Source organism: Haliotis asinina, chromosome 6, assembly GCF_037392515.1.
Source record: "Haliotis asinina isolate JCU_RB_2024 chromosome 6, JCU_Hal_asi_v2, whole genome shotgun sequence".
In the NCBI taxonomy this organism is placed as follows: domain Eukaryota; kingdom Metazoa; phylum Mollusca; class Gastropoda; order Lepetellida; family Haliotidae; genus Haliotis; species Haliotis asinina.
This window is the reverse complement of record NC_090285.1, coordinates 65,380,051-65,392,074: the sequence shown is the minus strand read 5'-3', so window position 1 is coordinate 65,392,074 and position 12,024 is coordinate 65,380,051. Positions and strand designations below refer to the sequence as shown.

General features: G+C 40.0%; 1 protein-coding gene across 1 annotated transcript in view; it reads right to left on the bottom strand.

The window, feature by feature from the left end:
* Window positions 1-3,775, bottom strand: part of LOC137287051 (acidic phospholipase A2-like) — a 33,747-nt gene extending 29,972 nt beyond the window's left edge. Inside the window, exon 1 of the mRNA XM_067819162.1 lies at window positions 3,628-3,775. The gene's annotated coding sequence lies outside the window, so the exon portion shown is untranslated. The remainder of the gene's footprint in view (window positions 1-3,627) is intronic.
* Between the last annotated feature and the right edge of the window lie 8,249 nt (window positions 3,776-12,024).

Here is a 12,024-nt window from a genome sequence, read left to right as displayed (position 1 = left end):
CGTCTGGAATGCTATTGTATTCGTCTGGAATGCTTTTGTTCTCTTAGGAATGCTATTGTCTGTGCTAAACGGATTACTTTTCTCCTACTGTTGTCACCATCATCCAGCCTTCCATGTTTTGAGTGAATGGGTGAGTTTAGTTTTAAACTACTTGTAGCAATTTTCCAGTAATATTATGGCGGGGGACACCAGAAATGGGCTTCACTTATTGTACCCATGTGGGGAATCGAACTCAGGTCTTCGACGTGATGAGCGAACGTTTTATCCCTTAGGTTACCCCACCATTCCATTGGTGTTTTGAGTAAACGAAGTCGTATGGCATAAAATCACAAAACCGTTCAATTAGCCATTTGCATCCTCTCACAAATACAGGCATGTTTCATAGGGACAGACCAAATTATTCGCTGAATTTAAGATGCATCTGTTGTAAGGTGGAACGGTTTCCTGGAGGAGCTGAACTTGCGTGATGTACTTTTCTCTGCCGGAAGGACTGTGTTGTGTGAACACCTACTTCCCAGGCGCTCAAGAGTAAAAGCGTCTGTTAGGTTCAGGAATACATGCTTGTTAAAGTTTTTCTTGAACTAAATTCAATTTGAAAAACGCATAAGATATGATAGATATGACAATGCTCTATTGCCCGAAAGGACATTTAGGGTACATCCGAGTTAAGAACATAAGAAAACAACATTAAAGACATAATACTGAGTGTATAGTAAACAACATTATTTAGAAGAGAATCATGTAACAATGCACACACTAAGTAAACAATGTTTAGGACTTGTTTAAAAAGAATATACAAGCTGGTATAAATAGTGTTTGCTTCTCTATGACATTACATTTGGTAAAACATACCAACGGCCAGGTGATAAAAGTGTATAAAAGGGTTTATAACATTGGTTGGGTCATGTAAAATTCGAACAGAAAGATTGAAAACACATGACTTGTACAGGGAGTCTAAACTATCGAAACTACAACAAGCAGTTTGTCCTGCATTTTTGTTAAACAAAGACATAAAAATGGAATCAGCGCGAAATGAGCGTAGCTTTTCAGTGAGTGAGGCGCGACCGACATTAGTTTGGTATTGCATTGGTATTTTGACTGAAAAGTAGTTTGTTATCAATGTTTGTCTCTAGGTAACTGTAATTCTCTACTACCTCAACTGTTTCATCATCATAAACTGAGGAGGCATAGGAGAGGCTATGGAAGAGAACCCTGCTCTAATGTGCTGAGTAGTTCAGGTTTTCCGTGCGAATCCTGAATGGGAGTCAACGGTCAATGGACTTTCGGCCACAATTATATTCGATAGCTTAAAATGTTGAATAAAACATATTTCACGTGGATAATTATTAAATATGGGGTTGGAAATCGGAGAGCACAACCTAGTGAGGCAATGGGAGTGTACCTTTGATAGTGGCGATACTTTATTTTGACACGAAAAATACTTTTTGAACCGAAGCGATGGAAGTGTGTTGCCAACCTTTGCTCGCTTCGCTCGCATATATGAAGACTGGTCATATTCTCTACGCTGCGCAACCCCACTTGCGTTACAGTTTGCCTGTGGTCTAATTTACATGCCAACTGTATTGTGACGACATTCCACTTCAGATTCTAATATACATCCGTGTCACTGACCAAACTGCCCCTGTAGGATGACCGAAGGGTTCGTATAGTAGTGGTATATCTAGGGTACTATGTCAGTAGCTGTGAATAGTTTATAACTGTAATTTACTCAGTCTTCTTCCACACATACATTGAACTACCTCCTTAGCATAACTGATTCATTCTTACAGCACTAACTATAATTATTCTATTGCACACGAAGGCATGGTGTATCGGGGTTTGGGAGTAAGACATTTTGGTATAAGTATGTATTTTGCTGAATATTCGCGGTATAGTATACAGGTTATAGATATTAATATCTGAGTTAATATTAACAGCACAGACGTCGGGGACAAGTCAGAAAACATTTCGAAGTTCTTTACGTCAACAAGATAACAAACAGCAATGCTGCCCGTATGTCCGTGTTGTCGTAATCGAGGCCTAGATTTTCCAAGCTCTCTCAGCGCTACGACTGTCGTAAATGTCATACATTAACATTAACTTATGACTTTCTTACCGCTAACAGAGCTTCGCAAATCTTGGTTCTGGTAATTGATATAAGTATTTGACGGGTCACCTTTGAATTAATGGATAACACATTCTAACCCCCTGGTTTCGATATATTGCTAAGTATCTGTCCACCACTAGCATCTGGCCTTCTGGCTATCGGGGGACTCTGTGAAAGATGCCTATAGAATGCACGATATCGACATTAGTGACGGCTAATCAATGACTCCTCTGGACTCTACGTATACATCAGAATCTCTGTCAACACGGTGTAGTATTATGTTCATCCATCACACGCCTGGCGATGTACAGTGCACAGTAGGGTGGCACACAACATCTCGCTCTTTCACTCCTTAGCACTAAACACCTATATACAGGCTCGGTGGCAGTTTTACAATGTGGTTAACACAGCCCGTGTACTGTGGAACACATCAGTTGCACAACATCGGTCTACTGGGCAAGTTCAACACCTGGGGTAGACTAGGATTCAGACAACAGCTTAAGAAGGTTGTACATGTATAAACAGTATGAGAGTAAACGTGTCTAATATACACTTTGTACAGAATATCCACCGTCTTTTGGGGATATGGTCCATCCGTTACTAAAAATAGTGAAATACCACTACAACATGTATTTTTGCTAAAGTACAGAATACATGTGCTTCAAACTAACACATAAGCTATCAAATGTTGTTTTGACATGAACTGACATAAACTGAAACTCTTTAACAACCAATAAATGAATTGGTTGTAAACAATAGACGGTCAACTGACTCCCGCCAACTCAAAACAATCCATGTGCATCAATAATGACTTATATTATGGTCATAAAACTAGACAACTCCTTTAAAGTAGATAACGTCTTAAACGTAGCCCCAACCAACATACTGGTATGACATGCTTCAAGGATAATGTTCAGTTTGAAGCATGTAATATAGATGACAAAAGATCATATTTGATTTCATTCTGCTCCCTGTCAATACAGATATGCTGAGGCTAACACATTTGCGCCCCAGCTCTTGTTCCCTTCTATGTCTAAACCATATGCTGTAGCGTTCTCCGAGTGCTGATGCACTTTACCCAGAACATTGATTGGTCTCATTTACAGACTTCAGGGCATGTATTCAACAAAACAAGCATCCCCGTTAGATACTTTTCTCTAGGAGCCTCAACCATACCAGCACCCAAAGCTCTGAATTTACTACACGCGATGGTGCATGTGCGATTACTAGGTTTCTATGAAGAGCGTGTTTTACCTAACCTTAAAATAGCTTTATGTGAGGTTTACGTCAGTCAACAACATAAAGAAACCATTGAAAACATGTTCCCTGTTTTATACATTGTTAAACATGCCCAAGAGTGAAACTAGCAGGGGAACGTAACCGCTCTTCAAACCACGGGTGACGTAAAGAACCTATACACAACAGACTGAGACGGACATTTAACCCGGGTTACTTAATGCTGCTTTATAAGACTAAACATTCTTAGTGATGATGAGAAGAAGACGGTAACGGTTACATACCTGTGTTTCTGGGACGGTTGTTTCGTCAGGATGGGCAAGAAGGAGGGTGGTGCCGCTAATTAGGGTTAAATGAAGTTCTTGTAATGTTTATTGGTACGAGACGGGAGGCGGGAATTGGGCTGCACCAATTCCTTACTCCTGGTGTTGCGTTTTGGCGATGCACTCGGTATGAAAACATGCCGCTAGAGTCAATGTTTCAGATTACAACAGGCTACAACGGTTGATGGAAGTTGTTTGGAGGACAGCTGAACTATATTGTAGGAACTGACAGAAATGTTCTTGCAAATAACAGATGGAATCTCAGTTGGTTTCAAACGTATACACAGGGAAGGGTCGCTGAATATGGCACTGTGTAAATTCCGAACGAACTTAACTTGTATTAAACAGTAGCCAGTAATCTTTTGCTTGAGAATATCAGCGTTCTTTTGTATGTACATGGGCATGGTTTGCATGTACATTTCTGTGAACGAACCAGATGCTTACAAAACATAAAGATATATTTCGTAAAGCATCTCCAAAACGCAACATTCCTTAAGAAGATCGTTTAAGCTTCACTAAGAAACAGATCACTTAATTCAGTTACATCTTGTTATTGTCGTCAAAACGCAGCATCTACAATCAAACCTTGGTTATCTTTTAGTGTGTGACGTCAGGTGTGTCTAACACAGTGGGGATCGATTAGAAAACATGTGAAAACACCATTTTCCTCGGGAAATTAACCCAATCGCTATATCAGCTCCCCAGTGCACCTAGGGCCGGGGATGAGGGGGAATGGTGGTATATCATATCGCCTGTGTATTTTCATAAGCGGTTAAAACGGAGGTTGGTTTTAGGAAACTCCGAGTTATATAAATAACAGTTGTGTTGTTACCTCAGTGGGTATTTATGAGTGCCCCGAACTTCCGTTGAGAGTGAAGGTTAGATGACGTCACTTCACAGTGCATTGAACCGGTATTTTTTCAGGTCTTGTTTACTGTTTATCATATAGTAAAGACTACAGGTATTTTGAAAGCAACAACTTTAGCACTTATGAACATGTTTGGAAATAAAAGTGTCGTTGTCTAGAGATAGATATGTTCGGAAGTGTACGAATATATGTAACCGTCATGGTGTGTATACAGTCGTTTGTCTGTCTACATATTTACCTGTCTGACAGGGAGTGCATGCTGTCATCTGTCTGTCTACATATTTGTGTGACAGGGTGTGTGTACAGTCGCCTGTCTGTCTATACCTGTAACTATCTGACAGGGTATGCATACAATCGTTTGTCTATGTATTTAGCTGATTGAGAGAGGTCTGTATGTAGTCATCTGTCTGTCTATATATTTACCTGTCTGACAGGATGTGTATGCAGTCGTCTGTCTGTCTGTATCTGTAACAGTCTGACAGGGTGTGAATGCAGTCGTCTGTCTATATCTAAAATTGTCTAACAGGGTGTGTATGAGTTGTCTGTCTGTTTATATAATTAACTGTCTGACAGGAACTGAATGCATTGCATACATTCATCACAGTCATTATTCTTCTCTGCTTACTTCAACCGTGTCAAGAACCGATATATAACCCTTGAGGTATATGTGGAAACACGTGCATGGTGTTGCAGGTCAGCCACTCGTCAGTACAAACCATATTCTTTCATTATGTCCCAAGCTTTGAAGTGAACCCAGACATCATTATCTCGGCCAGAGGTTCATCGTGCCACTGACCCGACCTGACACCACCGAGTGCACCAGGTACAGCAAGCGCCACCATCTGGACTGGTCTTAAGGAAAGTATTTCTTTCATCGTTGCTCAGCAAAGCGTGTGAAATGAGGTTGGCCTCTCGAGTTGAGTCTGAACCAGTTATTACCGGCAGTGGTCCAGTGGCTTAACTACTCTCTTAGCATAGACGCATTGCTCATTCAGCAATATTCCAACTATATCACTTCGAGGGCCACCTGAAAAGGGCATCAGACACTGTACCCATGTGGGGAATCAACCGCGATTTTCGGCGTGACGAGCAAACGTTTTAACCATTAGGCTCTCCCATTGCTCCTCACATACTCGGACTTAAATGAGGTTACGTCTACTTGAAAGGGACGTTAAAACATGAGGCCGTGTTCAACCACATGGCCCTATATATACAGGGGCACATACGTAGCCAAATAGTTGGTTTAGAGGTTTGAATGAAAAGTTTAACTTGAAATGAGATATACATGTACACTGACGTGTAGATGGTGTTCGATATATGTGTATGCCTATTACACTACTAACTAATGTTGGTAATGTATTTCTGTAAGGAAATATACAGCTTAGAGGTGTAATAGGGACATCTGATGTTTCTCTTTTTCGTTGAACGTCATAGATTTTAACTGCTGCTCTGCCACAATGGCCTACTGTCCCCATATTTAGAATGGGGTCGAAACTCCGCCCCCGTTCTCAAGATTTCCAATATCACCTTGGTTTACTCCATCCCATTCATTCTGCAGAGTAGCACTAAGTTCAAGGACATCCAAGTTCAAGGATATTCAATGATATCCGGGACACTCTTGATGGGTGACAAGTCGGTAATGTTGTATGTCAGAAAACATTTACTTGAAACAACATCAAGAACTTTCAGTCTCCTTTTTATCACTGAAACAGCAACACACTGATACGTTTCTTTGTAAATTTCAAATTTCATCCCAACCATATTCAGGTGCACATTAATTTCCTGAATCACACAACTTGGTTCCCAAATAACAAAAACAAATTATCACATATTTCTTTTTTAAAAGTAAGTGTATCTCGCATAGAACGATATTCATTCTGAGTGACCGCGGCCTGTAATTAAGCGAATCTGGAACAGACAATCCAGTGACTGACATTATGACTAGAGAGCCTGAACCTCCATTCCTGTCACACCCCTTTGACGACAAACATCAGTTACTGACTGGGGACGAATTTTAGCCTTCTATCGTTCTGGGTGATATAGTGCTACACGTAGTGTTGCCCACCCTTTCCGTATTCGAAGTGCATAGAGCATCCTTTCCTGACAAATGCTACCACTGCCCTTTATTATTCGTTAATGGAGACTTCTTTTCAGAATTCGAGGTTGTGCAAATCTTTGCCAATTTCCATTTAGGCTGATCGTGTTTCATTATATGCTTCACGTTGTTTTCATTAATGTAGGTTTATCTCTTGAAAATGAGTTATTTAGTGGAATTTAAGTTATGCCAATTTTCACCTGTCTTAATATGACGGATGGGAAAAACGATGAATAAACCTCTCCTCGACTGTTATCAATAAAATCTGAATGTGGTATAGCTGGATAGAATCTAAATATAACCATTTTAATTTTAAACCTTTAATAAGTAACAGCCGTGTTAAACCTACATATACAGTTTTGCATAACACCGTGTCCTCTCACAGTTAATCCCTTTGTTCGTTTTCAGCAATGCAACTCATGACATGTATGTTACACTTCTGGTAGATAAGCTATTATAGGATTATAAGTCGTCTATAGTTAAACACGTCTATGTCCTATCTTATATCAATGGGACAGATTTTCAGGGCAATGACAGGTATAAAAATACAAATAGTTTATTTCCATCTATGTACATTTGATAACCATATGTATAACCTCACAATATAGTACTGCTAATTCTTCTTGTCTTTTTGCACACAGCACTGATACCGCCCACATACGTCCTTCAGCCTCCAATCAGAAACGTCGTTGTCTGTGCATCGGAACCTACACCAGCCGCCATCTTGCCCACATTCATGATCATCCGATTCTGAAAGACATATATGCAGCATAACATTCTTCAATTCAACACCTCATCAGGCATAAACAATAACAACAAAATCTTAATTGGTTCCTTTGTCGATATATGTAATCATATTCCAAAACCTAAAGTGAATCACATATGTTCTTCAGCTACTAAATATTGTTGACAAAATACAAATTATCTGTCATGGTCTGAGCCGAACAATGAAGAAAGAGTAGCCCGCATCAGTTACATTTTGCGTACAGTATTGTGTACAGTATTTTCCACTCTTACAGTCATTATTCGAAGCAAACATATAACCAGGCATGGTATTTCTGTGGACGTAAATGCGACTAGTACCGGTCTCAATATTACTTCACCTCTAGGGTCACCATTACGCATTGGCTCACAACGGAGTTTTGATAGAGAAGGGAGCGTCAGCGGAGACCCAAACTGGAGAAGAAGTTGATACACCAGAGACCGTACAATCTATTATATGGTCTCCGGATAAACTAAGTGATAGGATTTTAGATAATCGGCAGTTTCCTACAAACCATAGGTGGGAACATATCGACGAATAACTGGGCAAGCGTAAGGTTTCAATACGCTGGGCTCTGGCACCCAATCAGATCGCCCCAGGCTCCCCATCTTTGGTTAGGATTTACGTCATTGTGAAGCAAGCATCTCATATTTTGTTCAGTGATATGAAGCCATGGGTGGGTAAGGAGTTCCCTGCTATCAGTCACAGATTAAATAGAGGTCTGTGTATAATTCCTTCGAACCCTGTATTTTGGAAGTTAGGGCATCACTCGTTTTGTGAGAATGTTGACTGAGCTGATATGTTTATCTTCATACACAGTTTTTCATTTTGATGTTGACAACCAACGTGAACTTCGATCCACGATAAGGTGAATGTCAGTGCAGAACGAAAATTCAATGAGGCGCCGGGCTAGATTCACCATCTGGTTTAGATTCCAGTCATCGGGGGTCCTTGTGGATGGCAAGCTGGCTTAAGGTGTTTTAATGAACTCCTGTTTAAAAAAACTAACGTCACTATACACTGTTCAGTACATTTTGATGACTTATGAGAGCTTATACCTTATCAGCCTTACTAGTCAAACATTACTTCCCAATTATCTTAATCTATGTAACAATCTAGGATCTGCAAAAAATTTCAATTTCATATTCAGGTTGTGTAAGTGCAGCTCTTGATAAAAATTCCACTCCTTATGGTTGGTAGTCCTTTGTTTCGTTACCATCTCTCAGGTATTATACGCATATTTATCTATCGCTGGTAAAAACACTAATAACGACTTCTATAGCTGTCCAAAAAACTTCGCCGTCTGTTTAGAAGTGGATAAAAATATCGTCAGGCTTTCCAAGTCAGCTGCTGAAAAAAACTAGAAGAGAAGAATAACATGTTGAATGCCAGTGTGGGTGAAGACAGTGCGTTGTACTGGCATTGGTAGGTAGAATACACAACATGAACAGAGGAAACAGTACTGGTATAAACCCATGCTGTTTTTGTCAGTCACCCGTAGTCTAGGGCATTTTTCCAAACTGAATTTACACCAGATTCATTAGTCGTTGAGACATGATTCCGAAGCTCCTTTAAAATGAAACAAGCGACGCATAATCGGATTTAACAAAAAATCCTGTCGTGAAGATTAAACATGACACTACAGTCTTGGAAATACTTTCTTTATGCTCACAGAACGTATTTGTGACAAGTGGTATTGTTATCACCCAGTCTCAAATAACACCAAGAATGTACTTGAATCAAGTTACATTCTGTCACAATATTGATTTTCACAACTTTGTACAAGAATGTATCACATGAAAAATCTATTAAAGGAAAGCGTAATTAAATGACCAAAATGACCCAAGGGTGCTTGTAATGGTGGCGACTAGAGATATAGTTGAATATATGTCTTCTGAGATCCAGGCAGTCTGGATATTACTGACAGAACCATGTGATCAACGCTGGGTTCCTTCATTGGTGACATCTACATATGAACAATGGCGGGGACAGGATTAGACAAGAACAGACATCCCTAAAGACACCAGTTGTGCTCCCTGTCTTGTTGGCCAGTATCATGTGATTCAGAAGTTCTTGTCTGACTGGCAAAGTCGAAACAATGTGATTTGACTAGGAAGTTCAACTAAAGCTGTACAATTCCATATCTGACACATCGCTTACAAAGATGATGTTCGACAGTCTTTCATCCTTCCATTTACTTACCATAAGCAACAACTACATAGCCTTCACATAGGTGTCAGTCACAGAGCAGGATATCATCACCTGAACACCTGGTGTCATTGCTAGTTGATTATGAAAAAAACATTGTCATGAAATCTATACAATCTGCTCTGATTTACATTAACTTCGAAAGGGTTTTGTCGATTTTAATTAATTATGCATTCAACAATTAGACGATTGGTTTGTCATGTGAAAAGTAAGATAATAATCTTCAGAACTAAACTTCACATCAATGCTTCTCTGTTGTAAGAGACCCTTCTCCGTTCAGATGAAGATTATTGTGACGTGACGTTGTTACATTCTGTCACAACAAACACTTAACTGGATGTCTTTCGAGAGCTGACATTGCTCGCAACTGTATTTTTTCTGGATTCACGCTTCGGGTTACAGCATCTCATATCGGCCATGCGTTTACGGAATAGTCTATTATTTCGTTTAGTACGCGAAGTGACCGATGGTATCACTAGCTGGATGCATTCGCATGTTTACGAAGCCGATCATCGAAGAACAAGAGTTGACATAGTTCCAACTGAAAAAACGATGCCACAGGATATCTTTAGTTGTGTTAAGAAACACAGCCATGTTGTGTTCAAGATGTGTGTGCAGCTCCTACCTGGTAGCTCCACTGATATCAGAGACTGGTCTCACTATCCGTCCACTGCGGTCGATATCATAATGAGTATATGTGGGGAGTATGATTATTCCATCAAAGCTGCGGTAACTGCCGGGTTTCCCTTCTGATACTGTAATTCCTTTATAACGTAGCTATTGAATATATTTACGGGCCGCTTCCTCTGATCTCGTCAAATCATCTTTGAAGGAGAAAGCTTTGCCTTTGAATCAGAGATGCCCGTGGAGCATCATTGATCATGACTGATATCAAATGGAATTGTAAGTACTTTTAAGTGCTTTTTTTACCGTACGATTTGTGTATCTTGCCACGTTGAAGACGCTCGGTAAATGCGTGTGTGTGCGTGTGCGTGTGCGTGTGCGTGTGCGCGTGTACATGTGTGTGTACGTATAGTAATTAGCACGGTGGGCGTTTGTCCATTTCGGAAGGGTTCAAGGTCATAGCATGAAACATGCTACAAGACCTTGACCATGGACCACCCGTCGCCTAATGCGACCATAACAGCTTGATGCCAGTTATTTTATACAGGTTATCACCTTGTCATCTTTTTTTTTGGCGAGTTGCAAATTAATGTGAAGTTATACATGTCCAACTGTACCATGACATATATATATATTTAGTGATTCCTATCAAACCTTATATATTAGCCAATGCTTCCCCACCGGAGGCAAAACGACTCAAACACGCAAGGGTATGAAGGATTACGGTCCATTTGAGTCAATATCTCCCCAGTGAATTGCACTCTAACTCTAACACAAATAATCGTAAATGATTCAAGTAAATAGGAATAACACACACCATCTGCCGAATTTTGTTACAGTTTTTGTCAACAAAATATCAAAGTTGTTTAACAAACCATCGTTATTTTCATTCGAAAGTGCAAGATTTGTGGCATGTGCAACAGCTTAGGTGACAGCCAGGTAAGCGAGAGGCACGGGCGATGTTGATTTCATTGGTAGGGGACGGACATGGTGTGCTGCTGTCAGAGTCATCACAGTGCATTCGTTTGATCACAGCACTCATAGTCACCTGACGTAAACCGCTTTGAAGCCAGTACTGATGCTCCACAGCGTCTTCCACTTCCTCAACTGTTGAGAGAAAATGGCGTTAGTTTGAGTCATTTACGATTAATTTGTTTTTTAGTTAGAGTGCAATTCACTGGGGAGATTTTGACTCACATTTACTGTAGTCGTCTTGGCTTTCATTCACAACAAAGTGCATGTCAAGCATAATGAATGATGGTCGACACACATTTGCACAGAATCTTTTGCTGAAAAACGGACATAATGCGCATTTTGTAGCTGTTTGAAGCAATGTTTTCAGATTGCTGGGCAGAAATATTGTTTTCCCACATTACAGAGCTTGAGGGAAGGATTATGATTCCTCCTCCTTTTTGGTGTCATGTGTGAAGCTCATTTCCGGTGTGTCTTTGTTGCTGCAGGCGATATCAAAAGCCTACTCGTTTACTGTGAAGAGTTGAATCTGGCTCCTTTTGTTCCATGATGTAGTTGTCAAGTTTGTTTTATTGTCTCCTGGTTACAGCTTTATGTGCTATATGCCTACAAAACCCCTATCTCCATTCGCTGAATATTGCAAATCATTGAAACTGAACCTCAATACATTAAAAGCAAAATTCATTATATTTGGTGTCCGAGTTCTGGACAAACACAATAAGTTTTAAGTTATGTATACAACATTTGGGGCTTTCAAAACCTGAAAGCAATAGAAAATATCCAGTTGTCACGTTTTATAAGTTTACTAAACCTGGTCTCATGAAATAT